Below are 14,718 nucleotides of genomic sequence, written 5' to 3'. Positions count from 1 at the left end.
GTAAACAACACAACACATCGTCGACGCGTTTTTTTTTGCAGGCGCCCAAGTTCAATGATGGACTATATCGGTCCATTTTTTGTATATCCCCCATTTAACGGTACCACCCGATTTCAGGTATTTTGATGTGTTTAATCGCATTTTCAGACCTAATTAGCTATAATTTGACATTTAGTGTTCCTAGTGACTTATATTCAAAAAATTATCGACATAGGTCTATGTTTTGGTGTAGACCCATATAACGGTAAATCCTGATTTTTGGTATTTTGATGATTTTAGCTACCATTTTTAACCGAACTAGATGTAGCTTGACATTTGAGATTCCCTGTGGTCACGAAACATTTCCACTATAAATCGTGAACATAGGTCCATGTTTTGATATAACGCTACGAGCATTTTAGCTAAAATTTTTATCCGAACTAGCTAAAATTTGACATTGGAGGCTGCAGCCGAAAATCGTCAACATGGGCCCGTGTACCATATAATGGTAACTCCCGATTTCCTGTATTTTGTGGGTTTTAGCTTTATTGTTTGACGGAACTTCCCCATATTTGACATTTGAGGTTCTCTGCAGATACAAAACTTTTACGCCAAAAATTGTCAACATAGGTTTATATTTTGATACACTTAAAATTATGGACGAACTTAAAATTATAGACGAAGAAATCCTTTCACTGAAATTTCTCATTGAGTGTAAATTGAATCAGTTGGATCTGCACTTAATTTTTAAAATGGCAATAACTATAAGGGGTTAAACTATTTATTCTGGTAAAAGACAATATTTGGGTATTATTTGACCGGAACTATAGCCTTATATAAAAATATTCAACAAAATATTGCAATTTAAACCAAAAACAAGTAAAAAAGTGTTAAGTTCGGCCGGGCCGAACTTTTCATACCCTCCACCATAAAATATTCTTAACTAAAATGGAATAATTAGTTTTTGTCCTGTCCCCAACTTTAAGTGGGTACCTTAAAATGTCAGATAATGTACATAAAATGCTTCATTCGGGAGGCCTTTTTTATGGTGCCTATATCTAACTATGTATGTTGAAAATTTTTGGTGGGCGAGAAATTGGAAGGTACCGTTATATAGGGGTTATAATAAAACATGGACCTATGTTGACAGTTTTTGATGGGAGCCTTTAATGTCAAATAACTCCTAATTCGGTTAAAAATTGTAGCTAGAATCCTCAAAATACCGAAAATCGGTACATAACGTGGGAACTTCAAATGTCATTGACAGCTAGTTCGGAGGTATGTGGGTTATACGAAAATATGAACTTAATGAACAATTTTTGTTGGCTTTTAAATTTCAAATTACAGAAACTTCGTCCAAAAAATAAAGCTAAGGTACGGAAATTCGGGAGGTTTGTTTTGGGGCTATACCAAAACATGGACCTACGTGGTTAAACATTTTAAGTAAAACCCTCAAAGTACCGAAAATCGGGAAGTATCGTTATATTGGGGCTATGTTGAAAATTGTTGATGCAGATGTGTAGTGATCACTACAACCTTCAAATGTCAAATTACAGTTAGTTCGGTTAAAAATTGTAGCTAAAATTGCCAAATACTGAAAATTGGGAGGTACCGTTATATGGGAGCTATATCCGAACATGGACCTATGTTGACAATTTTTTATGGAGAGGTGTTGTGACCACTAAGAACTTCAAATGTCAAATTACTGCTAGTTCGGTTTAATATTGTAGCTAAAATCATCAAATTACTGAAAATCGGGAGGTACTTTTATATGGGAGCTTTATCAATACATCGACCTTTCATGACAATTTTGTTCAAATGTTCAAATTACAGATAATTCGGTTAAAACTTGTAGGTAAAATTCCGAAATCCGTTATACCGAGGTACCGTTATATGGGGCTACACCAAAACGTGGACCGATATAGCCCATCATCGAACTTGACCTGCCTGCAAACAAAAGACGCATTTTCCCAAAATTTCAGACAATTTTGGTGGAGAGGTGTGGTGACCTCTAAGAACTTCAAATGTCAAATGTTCAAATTACAGCTAATTCTGTTAAAACTTGTAGGTAAAAATCTCCAAATACCGAAAATCAGGAGGTACCGTTATATGGGGCTATACCAAAACATGTACCTGTGTTCATAATTTGTTCGAATATAAGTTTTCTGGTCACTAAGAACCCTAAATATCAAATTATAGCTATATCGGTCTAGAAATGCGACTTAAATCGTCAAAATACCTGAAATCGGGCGGTAACGTTATATGGGAGCTATTCCAAAACATTGATCTACGTCCACTAGTTTTGTTATATAAGTTTATTGACACTTAAGAACCCTAAATGTCAATTTATAGCTAAATCGGTCTGAAAATGTAGCTAAAAACGTGAAAATATCATAAATCTTGGGGAACCGTTATATGGGGGCCATACCAAAACGTGGACCTTTGTCCACAAGTTTTGTTATATAAGTTTAGTGACGCTTAAGAGCCCTAAATGTCAAATTATAGCTAAATCGGTCTGAAAATGTAGCTAAAAACGTCAAAATACCGTAAATCGGGGGGTACCGTTATATGGGGGCTATACCAAAACGTGGGCCTATGACCACAACTTTTGTTATATAAGTTTATTGACACTTAAGAACCCTAAATGTCAAATTATAGCTAAATCGGTCTGAAAATGTAGCTAAAAAAGTCAAAATACCGTAAATCGGGGGGTACCGTTATATGGGGGCTATACCAAAACGTGGACCGATATAGCCCATCATCGAACTTGACCTGCCTGCAAACAAAAGACGCATTTTCCCAAAATTTCATCGTTCTATCTCCATTTTTGTAGATGCTAGAGTGATTACCACAGACGGACGGACGGACGGACGTGCTCAGATCGACTCAGAATTTTACTCTGATCAAGAATATATATACTTTATAGGGTCGCAAATGAGTATTTCAATGCGTTACAAACGGAAAAACAAACTTAATATACCCTCCATACTATGGTGGAGGGTATAAAAAAGAAATGATAAGCACACTACTTTCTCTGCCTATACATTCTATAGTCTGTGTCAAGATTCCTTGAATAGGGTGGTGCCGTTGTGTCGCTAAAACCCCCAAAATATCTTAGATCTGGCGGTAAAAATTGGACCTATTTTCAAAAAAAAAATTGCAAATTTTTTGTAAAAATAACCTTTAATAAATAATAAAAATTAAATAACAGAATTCGCCGACTGTTAAGATGTTAACAGTCAAACAATGTATCTATCCATGCAAAAGGTACAAAATTCGAAAGTGATGGCAACCCTTCAATTAGACTGGTTATGATATTTAATAGGCCACAGAAACAAGTCATGCCCGTGCATTGTTTATTTTTCTTCTCCCGTTGGATACAAATCATCGACGACATTGAAATATGTATGTGGAGGCGGTACATCACTAACAGTGAAATTCTAAACTTAATGTTTGTCAACAGATTTTTTATTATTTCTTTTTCTAGGGGGTCCCAGCTATACACACATATGTTGTTGCGTTGCCCATAGCTGCCGTAAACAAATGAACATCAGAAAGAAGGCGCTATTAAATGGCTCATACAACAACAAAGCGTAGGTGATTGTTAAAAGATACGAGCGATGAGGTATCACGATAAAATGGGCGGTTTATAAGACACAACAAACACACACACATTGGGCGACAAATCAAATGTTTGTACTCTTCTATGCTAAAAAATTGATTTAACATTTCGAAATTAAGACATTTCATTTCCTATGGAAAAGAGACAAATTACACATATTCTTCTTCTTTATTTGCTAATTCGATTTTCGAATGTAAGCGACCATACAATACAATACATATCGAGGTACATTTCATTTACTTATTTATATACATATTAAATTTGATATTATTTAGTACTATATATTTATAAATTATTAACAATTATCTCAAAAGTGTTTCTATTTCTTGCCGCATTTAGAAGGTTTGCCGAATTATTATATTTTGTCCATTCTTCTATGTTCTTTAGCCAAGTCATCTCTTTTCGGCCTCTGGTACGCCGACCTTCAACTGTTGCTTTCAGAATTTTTTGTAATAATCTATATTTTACATTTCTCATGATGTGTCCCAGATATGAGGTTTTTCGTTTTTTGATTGTAGCTATGAGTTCTCTTCTTTGATTCATTCTTGTCAATACTTCGGCATTTGTCACGTGCGCAGTCCATGGTATTTTTAAAACTCTGCGGTAGACCCACATTTCGAAGGCTTCCAATCGTCGTATATCAGCAGCTTTAATAGTCCACGTCTCCACGGCATACAGTAGAACTGACCAGATGTAGCATTTTATAAACCTTGCTTTTGTTTCGATGTTTATATCATGATTGACAAGGATTTTCTTATATTTAAAAAATGCATCTCTTGCCATCTCTATCCGACATCGTATTTCCTTCGAGCAATCCCATTGGTCATTAATAAGTACACCCAGGTATTTGAAGGTATGTACTCTCTCGACATATGCATTATTTATTTTTAATTTAGCTTCATTATGTTGATTTTTCTTACTAACAATCATTAGCTTTGTTTTGTTAGTATTAATTTTTAGTCCATATGATTCGCTACATAAGGTGAGTTGGGTTACTACTTTTTGGAGTCCTGATATACTATCAGCGATTATAGTAGTATCATCTGCATATCTAATGTTGTTTATAAAGGTGCCGTTTATTTGTATTCCTTCCCGGATATTTGTAGTGGATTCTTGGAAAATTCTCTCTGAGTATATATTAAAAAGGAGTGGAGATAAAATACATCCTTGTCTGACTCCTCTCGATATTGATATCTCATCTGTCAGACTTCCATTGACATTTATCTGTGCAGTTTGCTGCCAGTATAAGTTTCTAATGCACCGGATTTCTTTATCATCAATTCCGATAGACACAAGTATTTCCATTAACTTATCGTGTTGCACTGTGTCAAACGCTTTCTCATAATCTATGAAGCACAAGAAAATGTCCTTGTGAACATCTCGGCATTTTTGTATTAGGACCTGGACACAAAGTAGAGCTTCTCTCGTCCCCATCCCTTCCTTAAAGCCAAATTGATTTGATCCCATAGCTTGTTCGCATTTTTGATATATTCTTTTGTGAATAATTCGTAGAAATATTTTTAGGGAGTGGCTCATTAAACTGATTAGGCGGTAGTCGCTACACTGTTTGGCGTGACTTTTTTTAGGAATCGCTATAAACGTTGATTTTAGCCAGTCTTGTGGGTAAAAGCCTGTATTGTATATGTGGTTCATCAAACTTGTCAAGAGATCAATGTTATTTTCGTCAATCATTTTTAGCAATTCAGCGGGAATTTCGTCTGGTCCCGTTGCTTTCCTATTTTTCAGTGATGTTATAGCATATTGGATGATTTTTAATACGTATTTTTGATTTTTCATTAGTTGTAACAAAGTATATAGCACAAAAATCGAACTCGATTTGGGAATCGACTGTGAAAAGAACAATTGGTTCACAATATTTTACATATGCAAATATTTATACCCTTCAAAGGCATGCCGATATAGCTTCCATATTTGAATTTACTTGATGTTAATTGCCTACTTTGCTTTATATCGCCCACTGTGTATTTGTTAAAGTTCACGTCCAAACCTTCATATCAAAGTTATGTCGTTATAGGGAATGCCTAGCTAATGTAAACGATAAAATTCTTCTTTTTTCGTGTTGTTAATCCAGAGTAATTCGATTACCATAATGGACATCGAGTCAATGTGTAATGTCTTAATGTCTGGAATACATACATAATAATTTGAGTGAATTCATTCGACACGTTCCATAACGCCTAAGCCATCATTAAGTAAAAAGAGTAAAGAATGTGTTGGAGGGCATTAGGTGGCCTCAAAGTATAAACAGTTTAAAATAGCAGAGGGAAATGTAAAAAGATTTTTTTTAATGTAAATGTGAGATTTTAAACATTAATTCGATGTTGGATCTTTGTCTATTTTCATTAGTTTTAGCCCATACGATTGTGAAATTATGTATGACTAGATACTTATACTCGTATATTAGACCATGACTTTTCTCATATTAATCTTTATTTTCTATTTTTCCAACCGAGGAGCTGGATTAATGTTATCATACTTACATTCATATACCGCAAACCATTCGGAAACAATTTACTATTAATTACAAAATTACGCGCAATGTTTGGGAAACATTTAATGACGTGGCGTGAATTGAAAATGAAGCTCAACCAAGTTCTATGTTAAGTAATCTTGATCTATGTATACAAATTATACATATTCATATGTACTACCATGTCGCACATTTCAAACAAACCGCTTCAACTTCGAAGAAAATCCAGAGGCCAAAACCAATTAATCTTCTTGCTTTATCAAAATTTTAAAGAGGAATGAAGGCAACATTGCAGAAGGGCTCTGAAATCTATATACATACATACATACGTATATAAAAGTGTTGAGTGATAATGACTGATAGATGATCTGTCACAGGTCATCAACGCCCATACGAATCGGCTGAATATAGAATCTTAAAGTTTTGGGTGGAGTTGGTCTTGGCTTGTAGGAGTTTGATATAGCTGGGATTTTGGAAATTCGGGCCAGAAGGTTTCGAAAAGTACTAAAATGTACTTCAAATTTTATCTGAGGCAAAAAGTAAATTTTTCAAGTCATGAATTTGAATAAAATAGTAACGGGATTAGATTTTTCACACTTTGGACCACATAAAAAGAAAAACGTTTTAACTTGGCAACGCTTCATGATGGCATACCGGGCTCAAAAATAATACTTTGTAAAATTTTATAATATTCAATCAAAAGAAGAACAAAATTGTTTCGCTCGACAATTAAACACCGTTAACATTGGCGCTTTTTATACCCTTCACCACTATGTGGGGAGGGTATTATAAGTTGGTTTTGACCAAAAAGTTTGTAACGCATCGAAATAATGGTCGTAGACCCAGACATATGTATATACACCAAAATGATTGTCTCGACGAGCTGAGTCGATGTGGCTATGTGTGTCCGTCCGTCCGTCTGTCCATCTAAACCTTGTAATCACGCTACAAATTTTGGGTATTGATGACGGTCCCGGAGGGGAAGAAGCCTATTGATTTTGGTAATGGTCGGATAATATTTAGGTTTCGAAATGGGCAAAAAACTTATTTGGCGAAAAAAGTCAACGTTTTTCCAAAGCAAATATGTCAGCTTCCATAAGGGCTATACCAAAAGCAAAACCTGTTAATGAAAGTAAAAAATATCACCTTTCTAACAGTATAAAGGAGGTTGTCGTAGGTGGTCAAACAACAAAGATATCGCAATAGCCGCTAATAGAACCCAACTTTTCATTTTTGCGATTTTAGTTATAATGACGAATATCACAGCTTTGGTTGGCGACTTTCCAAAAGCAAAGCCTGGCTATGAAAGTAAAAAATGCCATCTTTACAATGATGCAAAGTAGGTTGGCATAGGTGGCCAAATAACGGAGATATCGCAATAGTCGGTTATACATCCCATTTTTCAAATTTTTTGTAATCACGCTACAGGTCGCAATTTTGATCGGATCGTCACGAAATTTTGGGGTAACTGGGGGTCCTACAGAGGTTGAAGCCTATTGATTTTGGTGATCGGGTCGGAATGAGCAAAAAACTTATTTGGAGAAAAAGTCAACGTTTTTTTCAATTCAAATATCTCAGCTTCCGTAAGGGGTATACCAAAAGGAAACCCTGCTAATGAAATTAGAAAATATCACTTTTCTAACGATGCGAAGGAGGTTTTCGTAGGTGGTCAAACAACGCAGATATCGCAATAGCCGCTAATATAACCCAACTTTTAATTTTTTGCGATTTTAATAATAATGACGAATATCACAGCTTTGGTTGACGACCTTCCAAAAGCAAAGTCTGACTATGAAAGTAGAAAATCCCATCTTTACAATGAAGTAAAGCAGGTTGGCGTAGGAGGCCAAATAACGGAGATATCGCAATAGTCGGTAATACATCCCATTTTTATTTTTCGTAATCACGCTATACTTCGCAATTTTGATCGGATATTTGGGTGTTAATGGGGATCCCACAGGGAAAAAACCTATTAATTTTGGTAATGGTCGGATATTATTCAGGGGTCGGAATTTGAAAAAAAAAACTTATTTGGAGAAAAGGCCAACGTTTTATTTCAAATCGATTATCTCTCTTCTGTAAGAGGTATATCGAAAGCAAAACCTGGCAAGCAATGTAGAAAATATCACCTTTACAACGATGTGAAGTAAGTTGTCATAGGTGGTCAAACAACAGAGATATCGCAATAGTCGGAAATGCATCCCTTTTTTCCATTTTTTGTGTAATCACACTACAGGTCGGAGGTTCGATCGGATCCTCACGAAATTTTGGGGGTTGATGGGGGCCTCACAGAGAAAGAAGCCTATTGGTGGTTAGCGTACATCCCACTTTTCCATTTTTTATTTAAGTTTTACTGGCGATGTACTTAAATGCGTTTCAACAAAATTGACCTGTAATAATGAAGACATTCAGAGCAAAGGCGTTAAGCTATCCCAATTTTAATACTTTGAATTTTACCAGTCAAAAGCTTAGGCACAGGTGTAGTGGTGTAGGGTATCACATAGTCGGCCCCTACCCGACTATAGCCTTGACTCACTTGTTTAAAATGGAAAATGATGATGAAAATGATGAAGTATTAAAAAAAGTTAGTTAAAGAATTGTTGGTGTATACATGTGATGAGTAGGGATATAACTTTTTGCACTTTTTTGCAAATATCAAAAATACCACCACATAGTCGTGTAGAGCATGAAAAACTATTATGAAAAAGGTGTAATTTTTTCTCTATCGCGAAAAAAGTTTCCGCACCAAATACATTGAAGTTCAGTAATGCATTTATTAATTTTAGCTGTTATGACAACATATTTGCTTTTAATTAAATTTTTTATTGTTTTTGTAATCTAATTTAAAATCATTATCAAAGCGTTCTGGACCAATTTGTTCTCAATTCGCGCCATTTCGGAGCATTTAAGGAATTTTTGACACTATTGCAATTTTAGGGTTTTCTTTATAAACTCGTGAATTTTATGTTTATATTTTTTGTACCTATCGGACAAGAGAATATGGTGTCATTTGCAACAAATTCGCGAAAGTTACAGACCGTTTTTAATGACTTGGCCTGTGAGAAATGTATTTTTGTCTATAAATATTTATTCAAACAAAGCAAATTTAAAATTATAATTAGAAAAAATATCAAAAGGGTTTTAGTATTTACAGTCGGCGCGGAAACTTTTTTCACCGAATCGATCTTAGAAACGCGTTTTCATTATTAGGACAAAATTCCCCAAGTGGTACTGGTGTTGTATTTTTGTAAAAAACATATCCGATTCTCACAGGCAAAGTCAACAAAAACAGCCTGTAACTTTCGCGACTTCGTTGCAAATGACCCCATATTCTTTTATCCGGTAGGTACAAAAAATATGAACATAAAATTCACGAGTTTATAAAGAAAAAGCAAAAATTGCAATAGTATCAAAAGTTCCTAATATGCCCGAAATGGCGCGATTTGAGAACAAATTGGTCCAGAACGCTTTGATAATGATTTTAAATTAGATTGCAAAAAAAATAAAAATTTTAATTAAAAGCAAATATGTTGTCATAACAGCTAAAATTAAAAAATGCATTACTGAACTTCAATGCATTTGGTGCGGAAACTTTTTTCGCGTTAGAGAAAAATTGACGCCGTATTTCATAGTAGTTTTCCATGCTCTACACGGCTATGTGGTGGTATTTTTTGGTTATAGCCCTAGTGATGAGTTTTTTGTGCAGTTTTTATTGTAGTTTATATGTTCTTTGGAGTAGAACTCTCGGTATCGCGACTTATCCGTGAAACTATATATATGAGGTAGAAGTTAATAGTGAGTACTACATGTGTAGAAAAATGTATCCCCGTATGGCCCCGTAGACTTATAAAAATCTACTAATAGATAACGTGCCACTTAAAAATTTGGATATTTTTAAGTATTTGGCTGGGCTTGGAGTGGGACTTGTCAATATAACACAAGTCGCCAAATTTGATAGTAATCTTAATCCATTTATACCAAACATTGAAATCCTGTATGTTCAATATCTTTAAATTTAGTAACTGAGACTACAAACCCTTACTAAATTTAGAGATCTTAACCTGTAATTATAAAATTTTTAAAAATCCGACGCGATCGCTGTTTTCTACTTCCAAAACACCCATTAATGAAAGAGGACACTATTACTCTTGTACTGTATTCCAACACGTCTAATAATCTTTAAAATATCGCGTTTGGCTAAAACCCGTTGTGGGGTAGCTCCCCCGTCCCCACAATTTTTCGGAATAAAAACTACTTTACGATCTATTCTCAGACCTAACGAATCTACAAACAAAATTTTATCAAATTCGGTCCTGCCATTTTAGAGGATAAAATCGACTGAAACATATATTAAAAAGCTATATCTGTATCTGAACCGATTCCTACCAAATTTTGCAGATGTATTTTTATTCTCATTATAAACATCGGAACGAAATCTGAAAGGTCCAGCTGCTTCCAGCTACTTGTTGCCTCAAAAACCTGTCATTGGGCCCATAGTGCAATGGAGGAATGCTGGAAAGTAGTACCAAGAGGTTTTTGGAAATTCGCACAATGAGTTCACTTAAAGTACTATAATTTGGTCCTATATGTATTATGTGAACGAATAAAGCAAATCTAAATCTTGTTATGCTAATCACGGTTGGAATGTGTTGTTGATGTAAGAAGGAGTTTTGGAAATGTGTACAAATCGGTACCAAAAATACTTAATTTTGTACAATTTGGCATTGACTGAACAGTGGGACCTGGAAACCTGAATTTAGTATGAGAACAAGGGTTGGGATGTGTGATTGATGTATCGATGTGAGTTAGCAAATATGTACTTCGGTGTACGAAAAGTACTAAATTTGGTAATATGTATTTGGCATTGAGTAGACGGAAAGAGCTGGAAAAATGAAATTTGTAATTTTCATCATCGTCTCTAGGGTTGAGAAAAGTAGGTGGTTTTGTAAATTCGAAAATGATAACTATAAATGTGCGAATAATTCTAAATGGTACTAAATTTGGTATTCGGTGTAGGGATACAAGTGGAATTTCGAACATTTAATATTTAGGTTGATGTTGGTGGATAAGGTTGAAATAAATTCGTACTACAAGTGTATGTACATTACTAAATGTATTCTAATTAAAGATAAGGCCACACTTCTGAAATTTGGAATTATTGCCACTGTTTGGTTGTAGTGCTAGTTCCTTTATAATTTGGGGTTGGCAAAGGAGAAAAAATGAACCCATGCATTGACTATGTTTATAGTTTCAGCTTTTAGGCTAAAGAGGGTTTATACACTTTCAAAAATATGCCTCAAGGAAATAATGGTTTTAGACCCCAAATATGTTTGGAAGAAATTCGTTTCATCAAATTTGAGGGGATTTAGCCATGTCCGTCCGTCCGTCTCTCTGGCTGGAGCGCACGATAACAGTCGAACGGATCAACCAAAATTTGGTCTTCGTAATATTTTGTCCAACTAAGTAAAGTTCTAAGATGGGCCATATCAGTTTACTCCTTCGGGTACCTCCCTGCACAGTTCAAAACTTTTCGCTAAAATGGTGTGCACAATAACTCTCGAAGGCAGCGATCGATTTGGCCCATACTTTGCAACATCGTAATACTCGTAATTCTACCAGACACAGATCAGGTTAAAACATGGACTATATCGGTCCACTCCTTCGGGTACCTCTTACAAAAGAGTGCGGAAAAGTGCAGTGTAAGCAATTCTCTGAATTGTTTCAAGTGTTTTACTGCAGGCAGTTTGTTCGCTGTGCGCCTACTACGAATGTACTAGTTTTATAGGGCAAGTCCATACTTCCGAAGCAAATGGCACGAAAGCTTTAAAAAAACCTACTGCCACCATGGGTAGTGGCTGGGGCGCACGACAATTTTCGAACGGGGTACTGTGTTGCTTCACACAAATTAAAAATATTCTCATAAACGAAGCGAACGATTGGACCAAACATTTAATCCCCTAATATTATGTCGAAATATAGTTTAACTACGAAAATTGTGCATATCCCACAAAAGTTTAACATTTTTGATTAATTCAGTTTACGGTCTGTTCGAATACACTCCCAAAATGAATTCCACTTCCAAAATTAACTATGCCAATACATTCCTTCTAATCTTAATATGTACTTTTGTCGGCAAGTTCGTACGTCCAAGCGGGCCACAAAATCTGAAAACCCCCCAAATACATAATTATTGAAAATGACAATTGAAAATGATCTGCCCATAGATGTAAGTTTCAATTCACACAGGCTGAGGCAAAGCCGACTGATACTTTTTTACTTGTTATACCCTCCACCATAGTATGGAGGGTACATAAGTTTGTTTTTCCGTTTGTAACGCATTGAAATACTCATTTGCGACCCTATAAAGTATATATATTCTTGATCAGAGTAAAATTCTGAGTCGATCTGAGCACGTCCGTCCGTCCGTCTGTGGTAATCACTCTAGCATCCACAAAAATGGAGATAGAACGATGAAATTTTGGGAAAATGCGTCTTTTGTTTGCAGGCAGGTCAAGTTCGATGATGGGCTATATCGGTCCACGTTTTGGTATAGCCCCCATATAACGGTACCCCCCGATTTACGGTATTTTGACTTTTTTAGCTACATTTTCAGACCGATTTAGCTATAATTTGACATTTAGGGTTCTTAAGTGTCAATAAACTTATATAACAAAAGTTGTGGTCATAGGTCCACGTTTTGGTATAGCCCCCATATAACGGTACCCCCCGATTTACGGTATTTTGACGTTTTTAGATACATTTTCAGACCGATGTAGCTATAATTTGACATTTAGGGTTCTTAAGTGTCAATAAGCTTATATAACAAAAGTTGTGGACATAGGTCCACGTTTTGGTATAGCCCCCATATAACGGTACCCCCGATTTACGGTATTTTGCCGTTTTTAGCTACATTTTCAGACCGATTTAGCTATAATTTGACATATAGGGTTCTTAAGTGTCAATAAACTTATATAACAAAAGGTGTGGACATAGGTCCACGTTTTGGTATAGCCCCCATATAACGGTACCCCCGATTTACGGTATTTTGGCGTTTTTAGCTACATTTTCAGACCGATGTAGCTATAATTTGACATTTAGGGTTCTTAAGTGTCAATAAACTTATATAACAAAAGTTTTGGTATAGCCCCCATATAACGGTACCCCCCGATTTACGGTATTTTGCGGTTTTTAGCTACATTTTCAGACCGATTTAGCTATAATTTGATATTTAGGGTTCTTAAGTGTCAATAAACTTATATAACAAAAGTTGTGGACATAGGTCCACCTTTTGGAATAGCCCCCATATAACGGTACCCCCCGATTTACGGTATTTTGACGTTTTTAGCTACATTTTCAGACCGATTTAGCTATAATTTGACATTTAGGGCTCTTAAGCGTCACTAAACTTATATAACAAAACTTGTGGACAAAGGTCCACGTTTTGGTATGGCCCCCATATAACGGTTCCCCAAGATTTATGATATTTTCACGTTTTTTGCTACATTTTCAGACCGATTTAGCTATAAATTGACATTTAGGGTTCTTAAGTGTCAATAAACTTATATAACAAAACTAGTGGACGTAGATCAATGTTTTGGAATAGCCCCCATATAACGTTACCGCCCGATTTCAGGTATTTTGACGATTTAAGTCGCATTTCTAGACCGATACAGGTACATGTTTTGGTATAGCCCCATATAACGGTACCTCCTGATTTTCGGTATTTGGAGATTTTTACCTACAAGTTTTAACAGAATTAGCTGTAATTTGAACATTTGACATTTGAAGTTCTTAGAGGTCACCACACCTCTCCACCAAAATTGTCTGAAATTTTGGGAAAATGCGTCTTTTGTTTGCAGGCAGGTCAAGTTCGATGATGGGCTATATCGGTCCACGTTTTGGTGTAGCCCCATATAACGGTACCTCGGTATAACGGATTTCGGAATTTTACCTACAAGTTTTAACCGAATTATCTGTAATTTGAACATTTGAACAAAATTGTCATGAAAGGTCGATGTATTGATAAAGCTCCCATATAAAAGTACCTCCCGATTTTCAGTAATTTGATGATTTTAGCTACAATATTAAACCGAACTAGCAGTAATTTGACATTTGAAGTTCTTATTGGTCACAACACCTCTCCATAAAAAATAATCAACATAGATCCATGTTCGGATATAGCTCCCATATAACGGTACCTCCCAATTTTCAGTAATTGGCAATTTTAGCTACAATTTTTAACCGAACTAACTGTAATTTGACATTTGAAGGTTGTAGTGATCATTACACATCTGCATCAACAATTTTCAACATAGCCCCAATATAACGATACTTCCCGATTTTCGGTACTTTGAGGGTTTTACTTAAAATGTTTAACCACGTAGGTCCATGTTTTGGTATAGCCCCAAAACAAACCTCCCGAATTTCCGTACCTTAGCTTTATTTTTTGGACGAAGTTTCTGTAATTTGAAATTTAAAAGCCAACAAAAATTGTTCATTAAGTTCATATTTTCGTATAGCCCACATACCTCCGAACTAGCTGTCAATGACATTTGAAGTTCCCACGTTATGTACCGATTTTCGGTATTTTGAGGATTCTAGCTACAATTTTTAACCGAATTAGGAG

Source organism: Musca autumnalis, unplaced genomic scaffold (genome assembly GCF_047663935.1).
Source record: "Musca autumnalis isolate F117 unplaced genomic scaffold, ASM4766393v1 scaffold_5, whole genome shotgun sequence".
NCBI classification, from domain to species: Eukaryota; Metazoa; Arthropoda; class Insecta; order Diptera; family Muscidae; genus Musca; species Musca autumnalis.
Note: the sequence above shows the minus strand (reverse complement) of the source record.